Source organism: Mauremys mutica, chromosome 22, assembly GCF_020497125.1.
Source record: "Mauremys mutica isolate MM-2020 ecotype Southern chromosome 22, ASM2049712v1, whole genome shotgun sequence".
NCBI lineage: Eukaryota > Metazoa > Chordata > Testudines > Geoemydidae > Mauremys > Mauremys mutica.
The window spans coordinates 1,150,786-1,175,952 of record NC_059093.1 but is presented as its reverse complement, the minus strand read 5'-3'; the positions used below and the strand labels follow the sequence as shown (position 1 = coordinate 1,175,952).

General features: G+C 54.5%; 3 long non-coding RNA genes across 10 annotated transcripts; 1 reads left to right on the top strand and 2 right to left on the bottom strand.

The window, feature by feature from the left end:
• Positions 1 to 66: 66 nt before the first annotated feature.
• Positions 67 to 4,116, bottom strand: LOC123354830. The gene is made up of 3 exons (XR_006574916.1): positions 4,035 to 4,116; positions 646 to 1,242; positions 67 to 202 (listed from the first exon to the last, which is right to left on the bottom strand). It is a non-coding gene; the product is annotated as an uncharacterized LOC123354830 (long non-coding RNA).
• LOC123354825 lies at positions 85 to 11,110 on the top strand. 8 transcript variants are annotated; one of them, XR_006574905.1, is made up of 3 exons: positions 92 to 217; positions 3,569 to 3,612; positions 9,290 to 11,110. It is a non-coding gene; the product is annotated as an uncharacterized LOC123354825 (long non-coding RNA). The 8 variants fall into 8 exon arrangements; XR_006574904.1 differs by lacking the exons at positions 92 to 217; positions 3,569 to 3,612 and adding exons at positions 3,623 to 3,775; positions 5,979 to 6,116; XR_006574903.1 differs by lacking the exons at positions 92 to 217; positions 3,569 to 3,612 and adding exons at positions 4,325 to 4,432; positions 5,979 to 6,116.
• Positions 11,111 to 14,137: 3,027 nt separating this feature from the next.
• On the bottom strand, positions 14,138 to 24,370 carry LOC123354826. The gene is made up of 5 exons (XR_006574910.1): positions 23,419 to 24,370; positions 22,922 to 23,074; positions 22,459 to 22,632; positions 19,876 to 21,288; positions 14,138 to 14,735 (listed from the first exon to the last, which is right to left on the bottom strand). It is a non-coding gene; the product is annotated as an uncharacterized LOC123354826 (long non-coding RNA).
• Between the last annotated feature and the right edge of the window lie 797 nt (positions 24,371 to 25,167).

The window sequence follows — 25,167 nt, the reverse complement described above, 5'->3', positions numbered from 1 at the left end:
GAAGCTTTTATTGGAAAAAGCTGAGACCTTTGAAAACCATTTATTCCCCTTGTTTGCTTTTTCTAACCGTGAGAAATTGACAGGAAAGTTTGTCTAGAAGGTCACACAGTAACTCAGATGCATTTCCCAGCAAGATCCCCCAGAGATCTCATCTCCTCCAGGCAAGAGGAAAGGAAGCAAACATTCAGGTCACTGCCCCTTCCTGCAAAGACGACAGGTGAGTGTGGGTGTCTGATACAAAGCAGTAGACCACCTGGCTAGGCCCAGCCTCTGGAGCAGGTAAGGGCAGGTGCAAAGCGCTTCCCCTTCACAGGCAGGTTTTCAAAAGGCCCTTCGCAGCTGCCAGCTCCCCAGCAAGTGCTAATGTAAGAGGATGTCCCCCGACGCCCCCCCACCAGTACACCCCTCCCCCCAGCCCCCTACCACCCCAATGCGCCCTGGGCCCTGCCTCCGGCCCAGTATCCCCCACCGAGCCCCCCACCACCAGCCTAGTGCTCCCCGAGCTCCCCCCCGCCAGCCCGGTGCCCCCCTCCCCCCAGCCCGTACCCCCCACCACCCCAATGCGCCCTGGGCCCTGCCTCCGGCCCAGTATCCCCCACCGAGCCCTCTCCCCGCAGTTCCCGGGCCCCTCCCCGCCCCACTTACCGCTTTCGCGGCGCGGCCCAGCTTCAGCACCAGCCCCCGGCTCCTCCCCAGCCGAAAGGCAGCACTTCCGGGGCCCCGGTTTATATTCCCCGCCCCGCGGCAGCGGACCAATCAGACGGGGGGCTCGTTCACTCGCTCGGCGGCTGCGGACCAATAGAATGGCGGGGAAAGAGCAAAACGTTCTAAATAGGTTTGTCCCACGTCGCGGCTCGTAGGCCCGCCTGCGTGGTGCACTCTGGGAGTTGTAGGCCCGCTCGGGCCTCCTCAGTCTCGTTCGGGGGAATTGGAGTCCCGCAGTAGGGGGCGGGCGGACTCGCTTTCCCGTGGTGCCGCGCGGTGTCGGCCCGCTGATGAGGAGGTGGCCGGGGGTGTGACCGGGCGCTGGGTCCGCGTGGCTGCCCCTGTAGCGAAGGACGCTGCTCCTCGTAGGACTGTGCTACCGGCAGCACTTTCCGGGACTTGTCGAGTGTTCGAAGCTGCTGTTGTATTAAACTGGTGCCTGATGGAGCAAATGTCTCCAGCGAGCAGTTTCTTGCACTAGAGCGTACGGGAAATTGCTGCGTGTAGAAATACGCTCGCTGCAGCAGTCAGCGATACCTATAGAGTGTAAGAAACAGCTTCTGGGGAAAGATGTACAACTTTCTTTGTACAACTCGAAAGCTGTTATATGTCAATCATTAAAGATGTTGAAAAGAAACATCCAGAACTGATCCCTGGAGAACCCCACTTGTTATGCCCATCTAGGTTTCATTTGCATCATTTGTTTATGAGAAGGTCATGGAAGACAGTTTCAAAAGCCTTACTAAAGGCAAGATGTACCACATCTACTGCATGGAGGCATTTTACCCTGTTAAAGAAAGCTATCAGGTTGGTTTTACAGGTGAGACTGCTTGAAATACCTTTTTTTTAAGCAAAGTTTGACCTTCCACTGCTACAGGTGGCACAGTCCTACAGTGAGCATTTTCACAGACCTGTATGAAACTGTATAGTATAGGGATGTACTACCTGTAGCACTGCCATATGAGGAAGCCAATTCCTACAGGCAGCAGTTTCTCACACCACTGGCATGTAAGACTGCTATCTGTAGGAATCAGCTACATCAGATTTTTTTTTTTTAAGCAAAAGTTGGACCTCTTGCTGCTGTAGGTAGCACCCTCCTACAGCTAGCATTTTCACACACATATATAAAACTGAAAACTATAGGGATGTGCTGCTACTTGTAGCACTGCAATGTGATGAAGCTAATTCCTCTGTAGAAATCAGCTACATCCCATGGCCTTTTTTTAAGCAAAGTTGCACTTGTTGCTGCTGCAGATACTGAATTCTTACCATTAGCAGTTTCTGATAGCTGCTAAGGGCCTTTACCTATTAGCCTTCTGAATAACAATTAGCTATTATTTTAACAGAAAGTTACATGGATTGGGTATGAGCTAAAGATGTGAGTCTTAACTCCTCTGCTGACAAAACATGAAAATAACCTTTTCCTTTCATATGTTTCTGGATGGTACACAGCTGGAGTCAGCTCAGTTAGGGCCCACCTGGCCCTGATAAGGGGGCTGTGGATCAGAAGCTGGAGAAGTACCTGAATTTGAGCAGTGCTGGGGAAAGGCAAGGGGCACTCCAGCCTTTTAAACCCATCATGCCACACAGTGGGGGGCCACTGTTGAGAAAGTGGCCAGTGACCCAGCACTGGATCCCCACAGCTGCCCCCATCTCCCTCACTGTTGGCTGCAGTGCTGGCACACTCAGGCCAGCTGGAGGAGGACACCCAGGGCACCTGGATCTCCCAGCTCTCCCACTAGGTGGAGGAGCAAAAGGTGGGGCTAGGAGTGTGTGTTGGGATCATTTATTCTGCACCCAAACAGGGTGTTTGTGCTACCACAACAGTAGGGAACAAACCACAATGTTTCTGCACTGAAGAGCAGACATTTAATTTCAGGAACACCAGAGCTGGTGGGAGACAGAACAGTTACTGGCTATCATAGGAGATCACTTTGGGAGAGGGCTCTGCCATCATTTAGATTGGTTGTAGAAATCAGATCTACTGCAACTAACAGACCTAGTTCAAGCCTGAGGCTTCCAACTCCTGCAGCCTTGTACTTAATTAGGTGTAGTCCAGTCTGACTCTTTAGAAAGGTCCATTTACTGGTAGCAGGCCTCCGCTCTTAGCTCAGCATGGCACTACTCCTTAACAAGTCCCTCAAGCTACACTGCTCTGGGGTCCCATCACCTATATGGCTCAGTTCATTGCCATCACATAGAGAGGCTGAGGTCAACAAGCAAGTAAAAGTTACTTGTGGAGAACTCTGCATTCTTCACTTTTAGGGTATACCAATAGCCTCAAAAGTTTAGCTCTAGAGCAACAATACTCAGACCTCAGTGGTTCAGAAGCCAAATCAGCAACCATTAACCCAAACATACCTCAGTAGTGTGAATTCATTGTTTCATTTACTATAGCTTCATATTTAAACAGTAGGACATGGGAAATCTTTAGGTGCTGGAAACATAGAAACATCCCTGAGTTTGTGCAAATGAATATAGGAAAAGCATCAGTGTTTTAACAGGTGCTGCAAAGAGCTGCTTGCAAGCTGCAGTCTGAGTATCACTGCTCTAGAGTTTGATCTCAGAACATGGCTTCCCTGGCCCTTGCTGAAGAACCAGGGGGATCATGTGCTCAGGGAGGTTGGCCAAGCAGCTGCGAGGGATTTTAAATCAAGCTGCAAAACCTCAAACTCACAACCTCATAAGCATCAAGAGAAGCCCCACACTATAGCAAGTTTGAAGGTTTGCTACAAGCTTCTGTCCCACCCCCATTTCCCCAAAAGAAAAATCCAACACTTGTGATTAAGTGGAAGCTTTTATTAGAAAACCAGAGACCCTTGAAAACCATTTATTCCCCTTGTTTTTGCTTTTTCTAACAAAGTGAGAAATTGACAGGAAAGTACAGTTGGTCTGGAAGGTCACACGGTAAGTCAGATCCATTTCCCTACCTGCTCCCCCAGGAGAGCCAATCCCCGCAGGGGAGAGGAAAGGAAGCGAACATCCAGGTCACTGCAAAGAGCACAGGGGAGTGTGGGTGTCCCGGAGGCAGAGCAGGAGCGGACCTGGCTGGGCCCGGCCCCTGGAGCAGGTACGGGCAGGTGCAAAGCGCTTCCCCCCTTCACAGGCAGCTTGTCAGAACCCTCCAAAGGGGCCTTTCCCCTTGGCAGCCGCCACCTCCCCGGCCGAGAGACTCACTCCCCCCCTCCGCCCCTACCCCAGAAACCCACTCCCCCGCCCCGACCCCCCCCGCCCCAGAGACCCGACCCGCCCCCAGCCCCGCAGCACCAGCCCAGCGCCCCTGCCCGAACGCTGCCCCTTCTCTCCCCTCCCCCATCCGCCCTACTTACCGCCTTCGCGGCGCGGCGCGGCCCAGCACCAGCCCCCGGCTCCCCCCTAGCCGAGAGGCAACACTTCCGGGGGCCCGGTTTATATTCCCCGCCCCGCGGCAGCGGACCAATCAGACGGGGGGCTCGTTCACTCGCTCGGCGGCTGCGGGCCAATAGAATGGCAGGGAAAGAGCAAAACGTTCTAAATAGGTTTGTCCCACGTCGCGGCTCGTAGGCCCGCCTGCGTGGTGCACTCTGGGAGTTGTAGTCCCGCCCGGGCCTCCTCAGTTACGTTCGTGTCGAATTGGCGTCCCGGAGCAAGGGGCGGGCGGACTCGCTTTCCCGTGGTGCCGCGCGCCGGGTGCCCCTCGCTGCCGGCTGCGGTGCTGGCGCGCTTGTGCCGGCCGGAGGAGCTGAAGGTGGGGCCGGGCTGGATCCTTTATACCGCACCCGAACGGGGGGAGCAAAGCCCCGTGTTTCTGCTCCGAGGCGCAGCCCCTTCCCGTGAGCTGCGGCTCCGCCTGGTGCAACGCGGGCCTCGGGCGCCCGACGCCGCTGGAGCTGGGACCGGCTGGAGCGCCCCCCCCCCCCCGCCCCTTGGCCGTGTTCTGTCCCCCGGTGACTCTCCCGCAGCAGGGAGACGCCCCGGAGCCGGCGGGAGCGGGAGACCGGCTCGGGGCTGGGCCCGGACCTCGCTTTGCTCGAGGGCTCTGCCGCTGTGTAGATACCGGCAGCGGCGCTGACTCCGACCCCAGCGGAGAGCGAGTTACTGGCAGCCTCGTGCGGAACGCGGGGTCACCAGTCCGGCTCGTTGGTGGCTGTCTGAGTCCCTGGGCGCAGGCCCAGGCTCAGGCTCAGCACTGAGCTACCCCTTGGAAAGCCCCTCCCGCGCCACTGCTCCGGCGTCCCCTCCGCCCATGGCTCAGCGCGCTAAGAGAGGCCGATGTCAACTAGCTTGTAAAGCGGACCTGCCTTGTTCACTGTGAGCACAGACCAGTAGCCCCAACAGTTTAGCTCTAGAGCAGCAATGCTCAGGCCTTAGGGGTTCAGAAGCTAAATTAGCAATTACCCCCAGCCTGCCTCCTTTACATAAATTGTTTCATTTTACTATAGCTCCATAATTCACCAGTACCGGAATGGCTCAATGTAAATTAATACAGGAAAAGCATGCTGAGTGGTTAATTAAATCAGTGTTTTAATAGGTGCTGCAAAGAGCTGTAGGAGACAAATTAAAGAGCTATTTGCAGCTTCCAAGCTGCAGTCTGAGTACATCTGCTCTAGAGTTTAATGTCTCAGAACATGACTTCCCTAACCCTTGCTGGAGAACCAGGGGGATAATGTGCCCAGGGAGGCTGGCCAAGCAGCTGGGAGGGATTTTAAATCAAGCTCCACAAACTCCAATTCAGAACCTCCTAAGCCAGGGGCAGTAACTTTTCAATAGTTGTGTGCCAAATCTTCATTTATTCACTCTGATTTAACGTTTCACATGCCAGTAATACCTTTTAAAAACATTAAAATGTCTCTTTCAATAAGTCTATAATATGTAACTAAACTATTGTTAGATGTAAAGTAAATAAGGTTTTTAAAATGTTTAAGCAGCTTAATTTAAAATTAAATTAAAATGCAGAACCCTCAGACCTATGGCCAGGACCCAGGCAGTGTGAGTGCCACTGAAAATCAGCTCACTCACCACCTTTGGCATGCATGCCATAGGTTGCACACCCCTCTCCTAAGCACTGGAAGAACCACCACACTGTAACAAGTTGGAACTTGTGCTACAAGTTTCTCTCCCCAAAGAAAAATCCAACACACTTGTGATTAACTGGAAGCTTTTATTGGAAAACCAAAGACCCTTGAAAACCATTTATTCCTTGTGTTTGCTTTTTTGAACAAAGTGAGAAATTGACAGGAAAGTAAAGTTTGTCAGGAAGGTCACACAGTAACTCAGATCCATTTCCCCACCAGATCTCCTGGAAGAATTAATGTCCTCCAGGCCAGAGGAAAGGCAGCGAACATCCAGGTCACTGCAAAGAGCACAGGGGAGTGTGGGTGTCCCAGATGCAAAGCAGGAGCGGACCTGGCTGGGCCCAGCCTCTGGAGCGGGTAAGGGCAGGTGCAAAGCGCTTCCCCCCCTTCACAGGCAGCTTTTCAGAACCCTCCAAAGGGGCATTTCCCCATTTGCAGCTGCCACCTCCCCTGCAGGCCCCGGTGCAGGAGCAAGTCCTGAACCCCCCCATATGGCACCAGCCCAACACTCTGGTGCAGGAGCTCCCCCAGCACCAGCCCAGCGCCCCTGTCTGAGAGCTGCCCCCTCTCACCCCCTTCTCCCCGCCCCAGCCCAGCACCCCTGCCCAAGAGCTGCCCCCTCTCCCCCCCTTCCCCTGGCACCAGCCCAGCCCCCTGCCCAAGAGCTGCCCCTTCTCCCCCCGTTCTCCCCGCCCCAGCCCAGCGCCCCTGCCCAAGAGCTGCCCCTTCTGCCCCCCCTTCCCCTGGCACCAGCCCAGCCCCCTGCCCAAGAGCTGCCCCTTCTCCCCCCCCTTCCCCTGGCACCAGCCCAGCGCCCCTGCCCAAGAGCTGCCCCCTCTCCCCCCCTTCCCCTGGCACCAGCCCAGCGCCCCTGCCCAAGAGCTGCCCCCTCTCCCCCCCTTCCCCTGGCACCAGCCCAGCGCCCCTGCCCAAGAGCTGCCCCCTCTCCCCCCCTTCCCCTGGCACCAGCCCAGCGCCCCTGCCCAAGAGCTGCCCCCTCTCCCCCCCTTCCCCTGGCACCAGCCCAGCGCCCCTGCCCAAGAGCTGCCCCTTCTCCCCCCCTTCCCCTGGCACCAGCCCAGCGCCCCTGCCCAAGAGCTGCCCCTTCTCCCCCCCTTTCTCTGGCACCAGCCCAGCCCCCCTGCCCAAGAGCTGCCCCTTCTCCACCCCCCTTCCCCTGGCACCAGCCCAGCCCCCTGCCCAAGAGCTGCCCCTTCTCCCCGCCCCAGCCCAGCGCCCTGCCCAAGAGCTGCCCCTTCTCCCCCCCTTCTCCCCGCCCCAGCCCAGCCCCCCTGCCCAAGAGCTGCCCCTTCTCCCCCGCGGCTCCCCCGTCCGCCCCACTTACCGCTTTCGCGGCGCGGCCCAGCTTCAGCACCAGCCCCCGGCTCCCCCCCAGCCGAAAGGCAACAGTTCCGGGGCCCCGGTTTATATTCCCCGCCCCGCGGCAGCGGACCAATCAGACGGGGGGCTCGTTCACTCGCTCGGCGGCTGCGGGCCAATAGAATGGCGGGGAAAGAGCAAAACGTTCTAAATAGGTTTGTCCCACGCCGCTGCTCGTAGGCCCGCCCTGCGTGGTGCACTCTGGGAGTTGTAGTCCCGCGCGGGCCTCCTCAGTCACGTTCGTGGGAATTGGAGTCCCGGAGCAAGGGGCGGGCGGACTCGCTTTCCCGTGGTGCCGCGCGCTGGGTCCCTCCCGCCCTCGCTGGTGGCTGCGGTGCTGGCGCACTCGGGCCGGCTGGAGAAGGAGGATCTGGGCACCCGGATCGCCCGGCTCTGCCGCCGCGTGGGGCAGCTGGGGATGGGGCCCGGGGGGGTGACCGGCGGGGCTGGGGGTGGGGCGGGTCTACGGGGGCGGGGGGGGGGATCCCTGGGGACTGGGTGTGGGAGGGGCTGGGTGTGGGAGGGACCCGGGGGGCAGCGGGCGGGATGCAGGGGTCGGGGGAGGAGGATCCGGGGGGGGCAGAGGGGGTTCCCGGGGCTGGGTGTGGGAGGGGCCCGGGGGGCAGTGGGCGGGATGCAGGGTTCGGGGGGAGGAGGATCCGGGGGGGGCAGAGGCGGTTCCCGGGGCTGGGTGTGGGAGGGACCCGGGGGGCAGCGGGCGGGATGCAGGGGTCGGGGGGGAGTAGTATCCGGGGGGGGCGTGACGAGGGGGTTCCCGGGGCTGGGTGTGGGAGGGACCCGGGGGGCAGCGGGCGGGATGCAGGGGTCGGGGGGAGGAGGATCCGGGGGGGGCAGAGGGGGTTCCCGGGACTGGGTGTGGGAGGGACCCGGGGGGCAGGGGTCGGGGGGGAGGAGGATCCGGGGGGGGGCGGGCAGAGGGGGTTCCCGGGGCTGGGTGTGGGAGGGACCCGGGGGGCAGCGGGCGGGATGCAGGAGTCGGGGGGAGGAGGATCCGGGGGGGGCAGAGGGGGTTCCCGGGACTGGGTGTGGGAGGGGCCCGGGGGGCAGCGGGCGGGATGCAGGGGTCGGGGGGAGGAGGATCCGGGGGGGGCAGAGGGGGTTCCCGGGGCTGGGTGTGGGAGGGGCCCGGGGGGCAGTGGGCGGGATGCAGGGGTCGGGGGGAGGAGGATCCGGGGGGGGGCAGAGGGGGTTCCCGGGGCTGGGTGTGGGGAGGATCTGGGGGACAAGGGGGAAATCCAGGGGGCTGGGTGTGGGGGGAACCCGGGGGGCAGAGGGGGGATCCAGGGACTGGAGTATGGAGGGGACCCCAGTGTGTGTTTGTGTTGTAGACAGGGGCAGAGCAGGGGTGCTGGGGAGGGGGGAGGAGAGAAGGGGACCTCGGCCGGGGGCTGCCTATGGGGACCCTGGACAGGGGGACTCCAGGGGGAGAGGGAGTGCTGGGGGCAGGGGATGATTGTGGGATCATGGGAGGGGGCAGTTGGGGAGTAAATTAAGGAGGGTTAGAAAGGCCCTTGGTGGGGTCCAGGGAAGGGACAGGATGTGAGCGTGGTGGTGGGTGACACTGGAGTGTCGGGGCACTGGGCATTAGGGGTTGGGTAATACTGAGGGGCGGTGCATGAGGAGCTGGATGGTGGGGTGCTTTGGACCGGTGATTCCTGCTAACCTTTGCTGGCTGTCAGTGATGGGGGATCTGAGGGGAGGTGCATGAGGTCTGGATGGTGGGCTGTCAGTGATGGGGGATCTGTGGATGAGGAGCTGTGCTGCTCCCACCCTAGCCTGTGGGACGTTCCCTTTGAGCTACTTTCTTTGTCCTGCTAACTGCGAAATCATTCTGCCCATCTCAACGATGTGGGGTTGCAGAGAGGGCTCCGATGGGGGTGGGAGGCTTTGGCCCTGTAGCCACAGCCTTGGGGTTTCTCTCTGTGGGTCTTTAGGGTTGCCAACCCTCAGGGATTGGCCTGGAGTCTCCCAGAATCGGCATCAATCTCCTGTTGATTATTGAAAGCAACCTGGGAGATTTTAATAGGATATTTTAAGAAAATGACATTATGACATGTTGGGGAAAGAAACTTCCTGGAATAGCTTCAGTCAGAGTTGGCAACCTTATGGGTGTTTGTTTTTCTGCCTAGGGCAAAGTCTGCAACATGATTAACAAGAAGTATAACCAGTTCCTCCCAAGCATGCAGAGCGCTGAGGACTTGGTGTCACAAGTGGACAGTCTGTCCGGCAACATCGGCCTACTGAAATCCAGGATCGAAAATGAGGTGACACGGCAGCGGTTTCACTTTATCTGTATCTAGCAGCTTTCATCCTGCATCATCCCAAAGCAGTACAACCTCACTGATGTGCAGCCATGAGCATGCTGCACAGGAAGGCAGGGGAGGAGGATCTTGGCTAAGGATTCCAGGATGAATAGCCGCCTCTTATAAAGAGTGCCCTTGACTGAAACATACCAATGTATGATGTAGCAGACCTGGGATATAAATAAAGGGCGGGCTGTAGCTGAATGGTTTTCCGTGTTGCTCATCACAGTAGTTTCAGAGCCTCTTGTGTATATTAATGCATTTATCTTCTAAGCCTCTCTGCATTCAGATAGGGAGGAATCATTCTTATTTTGCTGATGAGGAAACTGAGGCACAAAGCAGTGGAATGATCTTGGCCAAGGTCACACGGAGATTCTGTACAGAACTGGGAACCGAGCCCAGATTTTCTGTATATTGATTGGAAGACTGTCCTTCCTGTGGCCCGCTTATATTTTTTGTGTCCATCGTCCTTTCTATACCCCTGGACTAATTCTTTTAGCTGTTCTCTGCCTTGCCACTCTGGCTTTGAAATGTAAGTTAGAAAGGCTCTAATGCAGGTGAGATATTACATCTGGATTTTTTCTTCGCAGAGGAGGATGATCAACTCAAAAATCGTACACTGTGAAAATAACTTTTACATCTGATACCAGTTATGCTATGTTAAAAGTGAAAGAATCTTAAATATCCATTTTACTTGTCTCTGTTTATTTGTTGCTGTGTATTCATGTTTCTCGGTGTATACAATAACAATCGGTGACATCAGTTCCACTTGTCTGTAGTCAATTTCAGCTTTGGGTTCCTAGTGCTGCAGTATTTAAGGAACAAACAATGCAGGAGATTGTTCGTTTGTTTATTTAACAGTTTGGGGATCTTTTTTTAAAAAAAGGAGAAACACATCTCTTGATCTTGCATGCCTATGGAAGCTTTTAAAATGTATAGTTAAACTGTACTTTTCAAATTGACATTTATCTAATTTAAACTTAGAAAACTGTTAAAGGGACTCTGGAATTTTTTTACTGGAATCATTTTTTTTTAAAGATCTGCAATTTGATATCGCCCTGTTCTACTTTTTTTCAAAAATTACCGTACAATAATGGTTTGTTTTTTTTAAACGAGTTTTTCTTCTCCTCTGCTGTTTAACAGGGTCTTTCTAGTGAGGTTAAAAAATCTGACCATACAGAGAAAGTGAATATATATACATTTCTGTCTACTGCATTGGGTAAATACACTGGGGAAATAGAACCTCTTTTCCTTCTAATTTCTTTCAGTTATAATAACCGTAGGTGTTGTTTGTAACTTTGGGAGGTACGAACGTTTCAGGCAGCACGCTCGTGTTGTCATGTCGGTGTTACTTTTGAAATAGAAATGGCTCTCCTAGCCTTTGGTTACTGTAAATGAACTGCTGTAGCCTTGCTGTCTGTGCTGCTGTTCTAGGTCTAGCAAGATCTGAATGTGGCTATTGCTGAATTTACTGAATTGAAGCAGCAGCTGGAGCGAGACTCGTTAGTTCTGAGTGTGCCGAAACAGCTGCAAGAGGTGAGGAAGGAGGCTGGGAAAATGACTTAAGATCACTAAGTGTTTCTGTATTTTTTTTTTCCACTGACTTCTTCCTGGGTCTCCATCGTGAATAAATGATCATGACTCTTCTATCTCTATTCATGTCATGTTTTTCAAAAAGCGCTCTGTAATCTTAGAGTTGAAGCTTAGTTGTGTGTGATTATAGAATCATAGAAATGTAGGACTGGAAGGGACCTCAGTAGGTCATCTCATCCAGTTCTCTGCACTGAGGCAGGACCCAGTGTTATCTAGACCATCCCAGAAAGGTGTTTGTCCAAGCTGTTCTTAAAAACGCTCCACCGATAGAGATTCCACAATCTTCCTAGGATGAAAACAGCTCATTTGTCTTGTGGAAGCCAATTAATAATTAACAAGGATTTGAAGAGATCTTAATGAATGTTAGTTAGTTAGCATGAGTTAGGCTAGCTGTGACCCTAATGACGTGAGATTTGTAGAAGCAAGATAATGTAAGACAGAGTGAACTGTGTGAAAGTTATTACGACCTTGCAATATGCAGTCTTGCTTTTTTCTAGTAGTGAGACAAATAAGATAGCAGAAAAGCTTATGTATAAACAAAATGTATTTGTTGCTTTTTACCGTCTGTATTATTGCTAGAAATTGTCTGTAACAAAGGTATAAAGGCTTGATGTAATTGTTTACCAGTTGAGAGACCTGTCCGGGACTGGGGTGACCCTGTGTCCTATGGCACTCTCTCCCTCCATTGTAATTACTGGAGAAATAATAAAGTATTTGATTTTGCTGCACCCAAAGAAAAAGCGAGAACTAAGTTTTTCTCCGACAGTCTGATTTGAATGAAAATATTTCTATTGATCTCATGTTACACAGAGCTTCAGAGATGACCATTGACCTCCATTTACATTCTTTACCCAACCCCCTGCCCCAACGTAACAGGATTTTAGTCTTGCTTCCAAATTAGCAACAGTATTCACCCTTGTGATTTGAGAGACTCTCCCATCCCAGAGCATGGAACCGATGCAGCGTTTTGTCTGTTCTTTAAACAGAGCCACTAGGAGCAAAGCAAGGGTCAGGCTTAAGGAGCAGAGCCATCCCCAGAGTGGACGTGCCAGGTAAAGAAGAGTCCAGGACAAATGTATCCCCACTCTGAAGCTCTGTCCCAGTTAATATGTAGTTACAGTGGATCGGCATGAACTGGAAAGACGGAGGGAGCCGTCCAATCTGCCTGTTGCCAAGGCCTGTAAGAAGGCATCTCCAGCAGCCCTGGTGTGTTCTTTGGTGTAGTGTGAGGGGCAGCCTCTCTGCTTTTGCCTGTTGCAGCTGATCCATATTAAACAACTAGTGTTTGGGCAAAGGCTGCTACAGTCCTCCTGCTCTAGTGCAATGATTTAGCCCTATGCTTGGGCTGCGCGTAAGGGGCGTTCAAAACTCCCCTCGGCCTGTGTTCAAACGGACGTTGGATGGACGTCAGCTGTAATCTTGCTGCACGTCCCCTGTGGGGCTTCATCTTTCTTGCCGGTGGAAGTTGTTCCACTGTAATTAAATGCTGTTTAGGTCAACCCCTTCTTCAGGTCCCCTCGGTAGTCCAGTGGGTAGGCTCTGGGCTTAGTCCCTGGGAGACAGGGGTTCAAATCTGTCCTGGTCCCTGTGCCATCCGCTTTCAGGAATAGGGCTGGGTGTGCTTTCCTCTTGCCTGTTGAAGCTCTTCCACTTTAGTTAAATGTGCTCTGGGCGAGGCTCCCGGCAGCTCTCTCTCTAGTCCAGTGGTTAGGATACTCGCCTGGGTTGTGGGAAATCCTGGTTCAAATCCCCCAGCTGCCTCTTCAGCAGGGATTTGCACAGGGATTTCCTGCCTCCTAGGCGACTGTCCTTTGCGGTGGGCCATCCTTGTCCGAACCCCCTCTCTTTCTCAAGAGGCCATTGTCTTCTTGGGACGGAGAGGGGATTCGGACAGGGATCGCTCACCAGTGACTCTCCCCCAGGAGGTGGGGGCCCCCAGTTCACACCCCTCAAAAGAGCAGGGGAGTGCCCTGGGGTCTGCCACAACCTGGGCATGTATCCTGATCACAGTGGACGAGAGAGAGAGGGGGGGTTTTACTGCTCAGCAGCAAAAGCCCCTTTAATTAAAAGAGCAAGAGGCCCTGTGACAGGCCTCTTGCTCAGCTAGGAGGGGTCTCCTCTCACCCACCAGAGGCCCTCCTGTCCCACACAGCAGGGCATTGAACCAGGGTCACCCACAATCCAAGCGAGCACCCTAACCCCTGTACCATAGAGGGACTTGAGAGCTTCCCTTGCTCCGGTTAATATATAGTTAAAGTGGGACGCTTGAGCAGTAAGAGATTGAGATGCCCTTCCCAGCTCAGGGGACGGATTAGAACCAGCACCTTGTCAGGTCTGGGGTAAGTGCCCAAGCCACAGGACTACAGAAGGAATCACACAGAGCCATTGGCCCAATTCTCATGTCATATTTACTGAATGTGGCCTACCTTCAACAGAAAGGACCGAGGGAGACCCCCACAGCTCACTAGCCAGGCACTTAGGCCATTGGGTTGAGAGGTAGGCAATCACCCTTCAAATCCCGTCTCAGCCAGCATAAAGGGGATTTGAACTGGCACCTGCCACTTCCTAAACAAAGGCAGCCAAACCACCAGACCAGAAGGACTCACGGTGTAGTAGTAGCCCAGTGACTGTTTAACTACCTATTGACATTGGCCCACCTTCAATAGGAAACACTGAGGGAGTCAGCCCATTGGACTACCTCCTAGCCCAGCACTTAGAGCATTGACCTGCCAGGTAAGAGACCAAGGTTTGAATCCCGTCACGGGCAGCATAAAGGGGATTTGAACCCCAGCCTCCCATAGGCCAGCCACAACCCCAACCACCAGACCACACAAGCTTGCTTGCCAGTGTTGCGACCCAATGAATATGTAATGAAAATGGAACAATTACAGCAGAAAAATTGGACGCAGATGCTACCACCAGGTCCCAATAAGAACCCCTCTTAGTCCAGCAGCTGCACGTTCACTTTGGAGACAGCTGTTCCGGTCCCTTCTCAGCAAGTTGAGACAGGAGTTGAACCTGCATTATGCACAGGCTGGGTAAGGACCCAAGCCACTGGACTACCGAGGGATTTGGGGGGAGAGCTCTTTCCCAACTGCTCTTTAATGGAAGTGGCCCAGCCTCAGGCTGCCACAAAGAGCAACCCAGCTCCTATAATCCCTTCCTGGGGCTCACACTTGCGCCAATGCAGAGCCCTACTGCAATCCCGCCTCATCGGGCAGGGAGAAGGAAATTGAACCAGCGTCTTCCCCTCCCCGGTACCAAAGGATTCTTGCCAGCCACGGCCAGGAACCCCGCAGGTGACTAAACCGTTTCTTTTGAGCTTGTTCGGTACCTGCGAATGCCCCACAAAACAGCTGAGGAGAGAGGGGGAAGGCGGCTGAGGCCTGTCATGTAACTTTCAGCCTAGTGGTGTTAGGGTCCTCCCCTTTGAGTGCGGGACGGGGCCCTGGTCTCATTTCAGCGTGGACGAGCCATGCCGAAGCGGGGAGGTGCCAGAGCTCTATAAAAGGTGTGAAGTGACTAAGGACGCGTTTAGTTACCCCTGCACGTAGCACACGAGGCGGGTGACCCGAGGACACGAATACCAAACGTGAAACCAAACCAAAGGCCGCACGGCTTCCCACAACGCACGGTCGGCCCGTGGAGCTCGTCGCCAGTTGATGGGGTGAAGGCCAAACTGTAAGCAGAGGGTGGAAACGAATGAGTGAGTTTGTGGAGAATAGCTCCACCAAAGCTATTAGCCAAGAGCGTCAGGGACGCAGCCCAGTGCTCCGGGCATCCTGAGACCACAGGGCTGCCAGAGGGTGGGCGTAGCTCACCGGCTCATTGCCCTCTTCCGGTCATTGCCGTTGAAGCATCCGCCCCCCGCGGGAAGAGCGGCGACCGGGCCGGAAGGCTCATTGGCTCGGCCCCAGTCTGGCCGTTCTTACGGGCGTCATTTCCCCCTGGCCTGCCGGGAAGGGATTTGAAAAGGCCTCACCTACCGCCCTGGGGAGTGCCCCAATCATGGGTCCCGGGCTGCTCAACGGTGCCTGTTGAAGCTGTTCCACTTTATTTAAATAGCACCGGGGTGAGGTGAAACGCGAGGCTCCCTCTCTAATCCAGTGGTTGGGCTTCTCCTGGGGGGCTGTGAGAGCTGCTGGTTCAAATCACCCTTTCTGCTACCCCTCGAAAGGGGTGTGCGGGAAGAGAAACCTGCTGCAGCAGCCCAGGTCTGTGTCCCGGTTGTACAGCTAGAGCGATGGAGGCGGTGCCCCTTGCATTAAAGAGCAACTGGGAAAGGTGTTTGCTGTCAACCTCTCCGTAGTCCAGTGGCTTGGGGCCTTACCCAGCCTGTGGATGATGCGGGTTCAACTCCTGTCTCAGCTTGCTGAGAAGGGACCTGAACAGCTGTCTCCAAACTGAACGTGCAGCTGCTGGACTAAGAGGAGTTCTTATTGGGGCCTGGCGGTGGCATCTGCGTCCAATTTTTCTGCTGTAATTGTTCTATTCTTCATTACATATTCATTGGGTCGCAGCTTTAACAAGCAAGCTTGTGTGGTCTAGTGGTTTGGGGTTGTGGCTGCCCTGTGGGAAGCTGGGGTTCAAATCTCCTTTATGCTGCCTGTGACAGGATTCGAACCTTGGTCTCTTACCTGGCAAGTGAACGGCCTAAGTGCTGGGCTAGGCAGTATTCTGCCCCTGGGGCTCCCTTGCTCTTGTCTGTTGAAGCTGCTGCTCTTTCATTACATACTCATTGGGCCAAAGCACAAACAAGCAGCCCCGTGTGGTCTAGCGGTTGGGGTTGTGGCTGGCCTGTGGGTGGCTGGGGTTCAAAGCCCCTTTATGCTGCCCGAGACGGGATTCAAACCTTGGTCTCTTACCTGGCAGGTCAATCCTCTAAGTGCTGGGCTAGGAGGTATTGCAATGGGCTGGCTCGCTCAGTGTATCCTATTGAAGGAGGGGCCAATGTCATTAGGTAATTAAACAGTCACTGGGCAACTCTCGCAGCATGAGTCTCTCTGTGGCCCAGTGGTTTGGCTCCCTGTCTTTGGAAGGGGGCCGGTGGGGGTTCCAATCCCCTTTATGCTGGTTGAGCCGGGATTTGAAGGGTGATTGCCTACCTCTTAACCCAACAGCCTAAGTACCTGGCTAGGAGGTAGTGGGCTGCGGGGTCTCCCTCAGTCCTTTCTGTTGAAGGTAGGCCACATTCAGTAAATATGACATGAGAACTGGCCAAATCGCTCTGTGTGATTCCTGCTGTAGTCCTGTGGTTTGGGCACTTATCCCAGAAGTAACAAGGTGCTGGTTCAAATCCCTCCTCTGAAATGGGAGGGGAGTCTCAATCTCTTACCGCTCAAGCGTCCCACTTTAACTATATATTAACCGGAGCCAGGTAAACTCTTGTGTCCCCCTGCAGTACGGGGGTTAGGGTGCTCGCTTGCGCTGGGGGCTGACCCCGGTTCAGATCCCTTCAGAGTAGGTTGGGGTGGGCATCTCAATCTCTTACTGGTCAAGCGTTCCACTTTAACTATATATTAACCGGGGCAAGGTCAGCTCTTGTGTCCCTCTATAGTACGGGGGTTAGGGTGCTCGCTTGGACTGGCCGCTGACCCCAGTTCAGATCCCTTCAGAGTAGGTTGGGGCGGGTGTCTCAATCTCTTACTGGTCAAGCGTTCCACTTTAACTATATATTAACCGGAGCAAGGTAAGCTCTTGTGTCCCTCTATAGTACGGGGGTTAGGGTGCTCGCTTGGATTGTGAGTCACCTGGGTTTAAAACCCGGCTCAGGAGAGCCTTTGATGAGTGAGAAGGAGATCTCTCCTAAGTGAACAAGAGGCCAGTGGCAGAGCAGGAGGGCCTGAAGTAAGAGAGAGGAAGATGAGCAGGGCAATAATAGCCCAGTGGCAGAGCAATAATAGGCCAGTAGGAGCGCCTGGAGGAAGATGAGCAGAGCAATAATAGGCCAGTAGCAGAGCAATAATAGGCCAGTAGGAGGGCCTGAAGTAAGAGAGAGGAAGATGAGCAGAGCAATAATGTGGCAGGGCAGGAGGGGGTAGAGAGGGAGGACCCCCCCCAGGCAGAGCAAGAGTTGAGAGGCAGGGCAGGAGAGAGGGAGACCCCCCAGGCAGAGCAAGAGGTGAGAGGCATGGGGGGGAGTGAGAGATGGGGAGACCCCCCCAGGCAGAGCAAGAGGTGAGAGGCAGGCCAGCCTGGGGGGAGTGGGAGAGAGAGGGAGCCCCCCCAAGCAGAGCAGGAGGGTGTGGGGGGAGAGGCCAGAGGTGGTGGTGAGAGGAGGAGGGAAAGGGGGACCTGCAGAGCACAGCAATATCACCCCCCTCTAATAGAGACAAGTCAGCTCTATTAAGGGGGGGGCCATATTGCTTTGCAGGTCCCCCTTTCCCTCCTCCTCTCACCACCACCTCTGGCCTCTCCCCCCACACCCTCCTGCTCTGCTTGGGGGGGCTCCCTCTCTCTCCCACTCCCCCCAGGCTGGCCTGCCTCTCACCTCTTGCTCTGCCTGGGGGGGTCTCCCCATCTCTCACTCCCCCCCATGCCTCTCACCTCTTGCTCTGCCTGGGGGGTCTCCCTCTCTCCTGCCCTGCCTCTCAACTCTTGCTCTGCCTGGGGGGTCTCCCTCTCTCTAGCCCCACCCCCTAGGCCCTCCTGCCCTGCCACATTATTGCTCTGCTCATCTTCCTCCAGGCCCTCCTACTGGCCTCTTATTGCTCTGCTCATCTTCCTCTCTCACCACCAGGCCCTCCTGCTCTTCCACTGGCCTATTATTGCTCTGCTTCTTCTCTCTAGCCCCACCCCCTAGGCCCTCCTGCCCTGCCACATTATTGCTCTGCTCATCTTCCTCTCCGCCCTCCTGCTGGCCTATTATTGCCCTGCCACTGGCCTCTTATTTCTCTGCTCGTCTTCCTCTCTCACCACCAGGCCCTCCTGCTCTGCCACTGGCCTCTTGTTCACTTAGGAGAGGTCTCCCTCTCACTCATCAAAGGCTCTCCTGAGCCGGGTTTTAAACCCAGGTGACTCACAATCCAAGCGAGCACCCTAACCCCCGTACCATAGAGGGACACAAGAGCTTACCTTGCCCCGGTTAATATATAGTTAAAGTGGAACGCTTGACCAGTAAGAGATTGAGACACCCGCCCCAACCTACTCTGAAGGGATCTGAACTGGGGTCAGCGGCCAGTCCAAGCGAGCACCCTAACCCCCGTACTATAGAGGGACACAAGAGCTGACCTTGCCCCGGTTAATATATAGTTAAAGTGGAACGCTTGACCAGTAAGAGATTGAGATGTCCACCCCAACCTACTCTGAAGGGATCTGAAACGGGGTCAGCCCCCAGCGCAAGCGAGCACCCTAACCCCCATACCGCAGGGGGACACAAGAGTTTACCTAGCTCCGGTTAATATATAGTTAAAGTGGGACGCTTGAGCGGTAAGAGATTGAGACTCCCCTCCCATTTCAGAGGAGGGATTTGAACCAGCACCTTGTTACTTCTGGGATAAGTGCCCAAACCACAGGACTACAGCAGAAATCACACAGAGCGATTTGGCCAGTTCTCATGTCATATTTACTGAATGTGGCCTACCTTCAACAGAAAGGACTGAGGGAGACCCCGCAGCCCACTACCTCCTAGCCAGGCACTTAGGCCGTTGGGTTAAGAGGTAGGCAATCACCCTTCAAATCCCGGCTCAGCCAGCATAAAGGGGATTGGAACCCCCACCGGCCCCCTTCCAAAGACAGGGAGCCAAACCACTGGGCCACAGAGAGACTCATGCTGTGAGAGTTGCCCAGTGACTGTTTAATTACCTAATGACATTGGCCCCTCCTTCAATAGGATACACTGAGCGAGCCAGCCCATTGCAATACCTCCTAGCCCAGCACTTAGAGGATTGACCTGCCAGGTAAGAGACCAAGGTTTGAATCCCGTCTCGGGCAGCATAAAGGGGCTTTGAACCCCAGCCACCCACAGGCCAGCCACAACCCCAACCGCTAGACCACACGGGGCTGCTTGTTTGTGCTTTGGCCTAATGAGTATGTAATGAAAGAGCAGCAGCTTCAACAGACAAGAGCAAGGGAGCCCCAGGGGCAGAATACTGCCTAGCCCAGCACTTAGGCCGTTCACTTGCCAGGTAAGAGACCAAGGTTCGAATCCTGTCACAGGCAGCATAAAGGAGATGTGAATCCCAGCTTCCCACAGGGCGGCCACAACCCCAAACCACTAGACCACACAATCTTGCTTGCTAGAGTTGCGACCCAATGAATATGTAATGAAGAATAGAACAATTACGGCAGAAAAAATGGACGCAGATGCCACCGCCAGGCCCCAATGAGAACCCCTCTTAGCTCAGCAGCTGCATGTTCACTTTGGAGGCAGGAGACGGCTCTTCGAGTCCCTTCTCAACAGGCTGAGGAAGGAGTTGAACCTGCATCATGCACATGCTGGGTAAAGCCCCAAGCCACTGGACTACAGAGAGGTTGATAGCAAACACCTTTCCCAGTTGCTCTTTAATGCAACGGGCACCGCCTCCATCACTCTAGCTGTACAACCGGGACACAGACCTGGGCTGCTGCAGCAGGTTTCTCTTCCCGCACACACCTTTCGAGGGGTAGCAGAAAGGGTGATTTGAACCAGCAGCTCTCACAGCCCCCAGGAGAAGCCCAACCACTGGATTAGAGAGGGAGCCTCGCGTTTCACCTCACCTCACCCTGGTGCTATTTAAATAAAGTGGAACAGCTTCAACAGGCAACATTGAGCAGCCCAGGACCGAATGATTAGGGCATTCCCTATGGGTGACAGACAGCAGGGGACGTGTCATCCCTACCATGGTGGTGCTGCCGCCGGCTCCAAAAGCCACCTTCCCTTTGTGCAGTGTGGCTGTGAGAGACCCCGTTCAACGAGATCCGTCCGCCGCAGGGAAGATTTGTTGGGCTCCCATGCGTGCAGCTGTGACAGGTACGAGTGTAAGCAGCAGACTATCGAACAGGGCGGAGACTCTGGGTGGGAGCAGAAAAGTTTCAACTATCTGCAAATTACGGAGACGATGTTTGTGAGTAAATCTAGCTCAAAGGGGTGCTGCGTTAGGCATTCAATAGCCCATCGTTAGACGTAGGGGTTACATTGACAGCACGTGGCTATCCTTTGGTATTCACACGACACATTCATACAACATGCTCTACAGCCATTCTACTAAGAATCATTACTGTTCTATAAGGAGTTCACATGTATTATTACTGAAACTATATTTGTACCATGTGTGCTTTAGGCTTATGTCTCTGGCCGAGCAGACAATATCGTAAATATATGTTTTATAATTAGAGGGTGGGGATCTTGTCATCTGTATAACTTAATAAAAATAGCAGACAGAAAAAACTTCTCAGATCAGTCTATTCTACAGATAATGACAAATATTTTGATGTATTATATGGTACAAACAAGCTCTGACTGTCGTGTGACTACAGACTTGCTTTAACCAAAGGTAAGAGAGTACAGGAACTTGCATAAAGCTGATCACCCGGGGCTAAATGTTTCCCAAACCTTCCAAAACAATATGATTTGTGTTTAGAAGACTGACGGTTTTGGTCAAAATTAAACTATGCCTCTGAGTTACGGCCCTTCTTGTGATTTTCAGATGTTTTCAAATTTGGTGCCCGGTCCCATTTAAACATTGTATGACCTAGAAAAACTGCGCCGCTTCCAGAATCTGCCGCCACCACAGTGATGACCTCCACAAATGTGCTTAGCACGGTAGCAATGAAATTTTTCTAGCTGATAAGTTACCCCGTATCGCCCGAAATGGGTGCGGGCTGGTAGACTACATGTCAGGAGCCAGAGTTTTACACCACGGCACTTCTCTGGGTAGTGGACGAAGTAGCACCGGCTAGTGCCAAGGAGTTACTCTCCTTTGCTTTTGGAGGCCAAGCTGCATTAAATTGCTACATTTATTGTATAGATGCTGAGCTGGGTGAAGTTTTTCCCCATTGGCCAGGCCTTTAGGAAGTGCTTTCATAAAGCTAAACTGATTAGGAAAAAGGGTTAAATCCAAATAAGAGTTTGAAACCTGATTTACTGTTGCTTTCCCAGGAAAAGGTCTATTGCACAGGAGTAAACACAAGGCTATTTAATTTCCGCAAGGGCCGCTGCTCTCCTCTCTGTGTTCTGGAACAAGGCTCGGATTAAACTCTTTACCTCGGTGGGGGAGAATTCAGCTGCAAGGGGCCCTTTGCCGTCCGCTCACCTGGAAGAGAGGAAAAGGCAATCGTTCGCCTGAGCTGTACAACTACACGTTAATACCGATATCTATTTCTACCACCGCTCTTCTGACCCCTTTAATGAAACCAATGCAGTTCTCTGGATCTTGCTCTCCCCAACCAGTCCTACACCCCTGAATATTTCAACTCTGCTTAGTTTACAAGCACAGTTCTCGCCTGCATAACTTCCTCTCGCTCCAGTGATATGAAGTTTGGGTATTGTTACAACTAATTCTACGGCAAGGAGCCACTGCCTGCTCCAACAGCTTCAAATGTATCTGATTACTGACCCGCTAACCACCTGTCCACTATGAAAACAGTCATATTGATAAAGCAACCGATGGAACAGCAGGACCTGCTCTTGGGGGTTTTCACTACAGACAGGGCTCTCTCTGCTTTGCATCTAGCTCAGAATAAACGTACAGCCTGCTCTGCATGTATTTACTGGGTCCGACCACGTCGGCATCTCTTGAGACTGCAAGCCTGGGGTGGAACCAGAGCATTCCGAAATATCTCCACTTGTTCCGACAGCAGCTGTAAGCAGCTCACAGTGCAGGCTGTGACAGAGCTCTTTGATACAGGGGAGAAGTTGATTTTTCTGTTTGCTCCCCACACGCTTTGGGCCTCTAAGCGTATGAGATCAATAGAAATATTTTCATTCGAATCAGAGAAATGAGCTGTTTTCCTGGCAATTTTCTTTTAAAAACAAAAAACCTCCCCCTGCATTGTCTTACATTCAAACACTTCAGGGTGTTGCTGCACAGTCCTGATATTGACTAGAAACAGACCATGGAAAAAAGAAACTGACTTGTGTTCCCTCTGCTCCCATACAGTAAAGACACTTCCAACAATGAGCTGGTGAGCGAGAGAATAACTTTCACAAGGCCCTGCTGTTAGTTGCAACTGATCTACGGAAACTTAGTGGGAGTTTTAGGCATTTTTTGTAAAGTCAGGGTCTCCCCTTTAATCTAATGTCCCCTGTAGCTTCTGTTCCTTGTTCCTCTCCTTCCTGTGCTTTTGTCTTTCTGGGGGAGTGAGGCAGGCCAAGATCTGAAGACCCCAAGCTGGTTGGAGGAGCACCGGGGGGTGCTCCGGCTGTGGTGTATGGACGCACTGGTGAGTGTTTGTGCCTGCAAGATCCCAGCTGTCTCACCTACCTTTCCCACAGGGAGCAGGGCCCTCTAGGCCTTTTGGAGTATTTTTCCATCCCTCTGTATTTAGGTGCATGTTGTGCTGCTGATTGCCCTGCCTCTGTGCCTCTCAGCTCTGCGCCGTCCAAAGCAGAGGGAGCCGGCTTGCGTTTCTGATTTCCTGCCTCTGGAAGGCTCTTGCTGCAGAGGACAGAGCTGTTAACTTTCTCCCAGGACCTGCACTAGATCTAGAATGGCAGGGGTATTTTAAACCCACCTCCGTTCCCATCCCCCTATAAACATTGTCCTGGGAATCAGGAAGGAATGTACCCATTGGCCAGCAGTGACCAAAGGGGCAGGTTAAAATAATATAATATAAATATATAGGTTGGTGGTAGCCAGGATGACAGAGCTGATGAGTCAACACCCTGCTCTGCTCTAGCCTCTCCTTGGAGATCCACCCAGGCCTTTGTCCATTTGCTCCCATTACCTCGATGATCTGATAAATCCAGTCCAGGAATTCGGCCACCTTGGTGTAAACCCCAGAGTAGTTGGGTTCAGCACACCCCGTGCCCCAGCTCATGATACCCTCTAGGCGTCAGGTGAGTTCATCTTGGCAAACCAGCGGCCCCCCGCTGTCTCCCTGCAAGACAGAGCGAGTGTCACGCTGGGGCAGGGCTTCCGTGAAGCTAGCAGGTGGGGTTATGCACCGTAGGGCTGCTCCTGCCCTGTGGGCCCTGTCAGCCTTGCGAGAGGCTGAAATGCGGGAAGGGGCAGAGCTGAGCTGCCTGCTGCCGGTATGTCCCCTTGGCATGCAGATTGCTAAACCCCAGCTGTGTTACATCGCTTTAGTGCTCATGATTTTCCTCTCCCTCAGTCAGAGGATCTCAAAGCACTTTACGGGCCATTTTCAATCCACGCACCCCGGCGACACAGCACCAGCTCTTCAAAGGCGTTTGAATAAATGGGAGTTAATCAGCAAAATACCTTTGTGAATTCTGGGCCAAATGCTGTACAGGACCTTCCACGGGGCTCTTCCTCCCTCCTGTTTAGGCAGCCGTGTTGCAGCAGGGGGAGAACTGAACCATGCTGGGTGGGGCCCCTTCTTCCCCGGGGGAGATGCTGCTAGAAGGTGCTCAAGGAGCAGAAGCTGGGATTTGCAGACAGCTTGCAGAAGGGTCCTGGGCCCCGTGGAGGGTTCTTCCTCTGCACTGCTTCACTGATGCCCCGGGGTGCAGTACCACAGCCCAGGAATGAAACCCAACAGCCTGAGGCTAACTTTGTGCTATGGGGCCTGATACATCCCTAACTACCGGACCAAAGATGCTGCTCTCGACGGGCCAGGTGAACAAATGGAGTCAGATTCCCAGCTCCAATCCAAACCCACAGGAGTTAGGCGCCTCGCTCCGTTTGTGACTCTGCGCCTAGCTCCCCCCAAGGAGCTGCTGTATAGCTTCACCCCAACAGTCTGCTCCATTCAGTGCCCGTCTCCAGCTGGGACTAGTGGCAGTGCAGAAGATGGGGCTAAATGCCTGTAATCAACAGTAATGCAGTAGCCCATCTTTAGCAACCTTTGCTTCTGACTACAGGATGATAGGCTGTGCCCATCTGTCCTAGGGCCAAAGGACTGTAAGTGGAGGATGGAGGGCGTGGAGCGACCCTGCATCCTCCGTCACTAAGGGCAGCTGCTAAGGAGGTGGGATTTATAACTTTCGAGTGAAAGAAAAAGCAGCTCGCTGCAGCTTGTACGCTGGTGCCGCGGGGCGGCTGCCCTCTCTGTGGAAAGGAGCATTCACCTAACCCATGGGGGTGGCTGCCCTTCTACATGCTAGTGGCCTGCTGTTCCCCAGGATGAAGGGGCCTGTGCGTTAGCTCCAAGCAGACCCCTGCCGTGCCCCCAGCCCCGCCTCTGACACCCCCTCCCCGGCTGAGGAAGGGTCTGATCAATCCCCGCCAGGCCCCCGCCCTGACACCCACCGCTTCTCACTAGCTCTGCCCAGGGCACAGCGCCCCCCCCCGCCCAACGCGCCCCTGCTCTGCCCCGAGCCCTTCACACGCCTTGTGCTGCTCGGGCCCGCTCCGCTGAGAGCCGAGCGCCCCCCGGCATTTACACGGGGAGCCACGTGACAGACACCGTGTGGGATCCAGCCCACGGTGAGCAGCGTCACACTGCTGGGAAAGCGGGTCCGCCCGCCCCTTGCTCCGGGACTCCAACTCCCCCGAACGTGACCGAGGCCCGGGCGGGACTACAACTCCCAGAGTGCACCACGCAGGGCGGGCCTACGAGCCGCGGCGTGGGACAAAACCCATTTAGAACGTTTTGCTCTTTCCCCGCCATTCTATTGGTCCGCAGCCGCCGAGCGAGGGAACGAGCCCCCCGTCTGATTGGTCCGCTGCCGCGGGGCGGGGAATATAAACCGGGGCCCGGGAGCTATTGCCTCTCGGCCGGGGGGAGCCGGGGACTGGCGCTGGGCCGCGCAGGCGGTAAGTGGGGCGGACGGGGGAAGGGTTCGGGCCGGGGGAGCCGTGGGCCGGCTGTGGCTGGAGCGGCCCGGGGGGTCGGGAGAAGGATCTGGAGGGGCTCGGGCCGCAGGGCGGGGGGGGGGGGGGGAGAGGGAGTCTCTCGGTCGGGGGGGGCTGGTGCCGCGGGTGGGGCGGGGGGGAGTCTCTCGGGCAGGGGAGGTGGCGGCTGCAAAGGGAAAAGGCCCCTTTGGAGGCCTCTGACAAGCTGCCTGT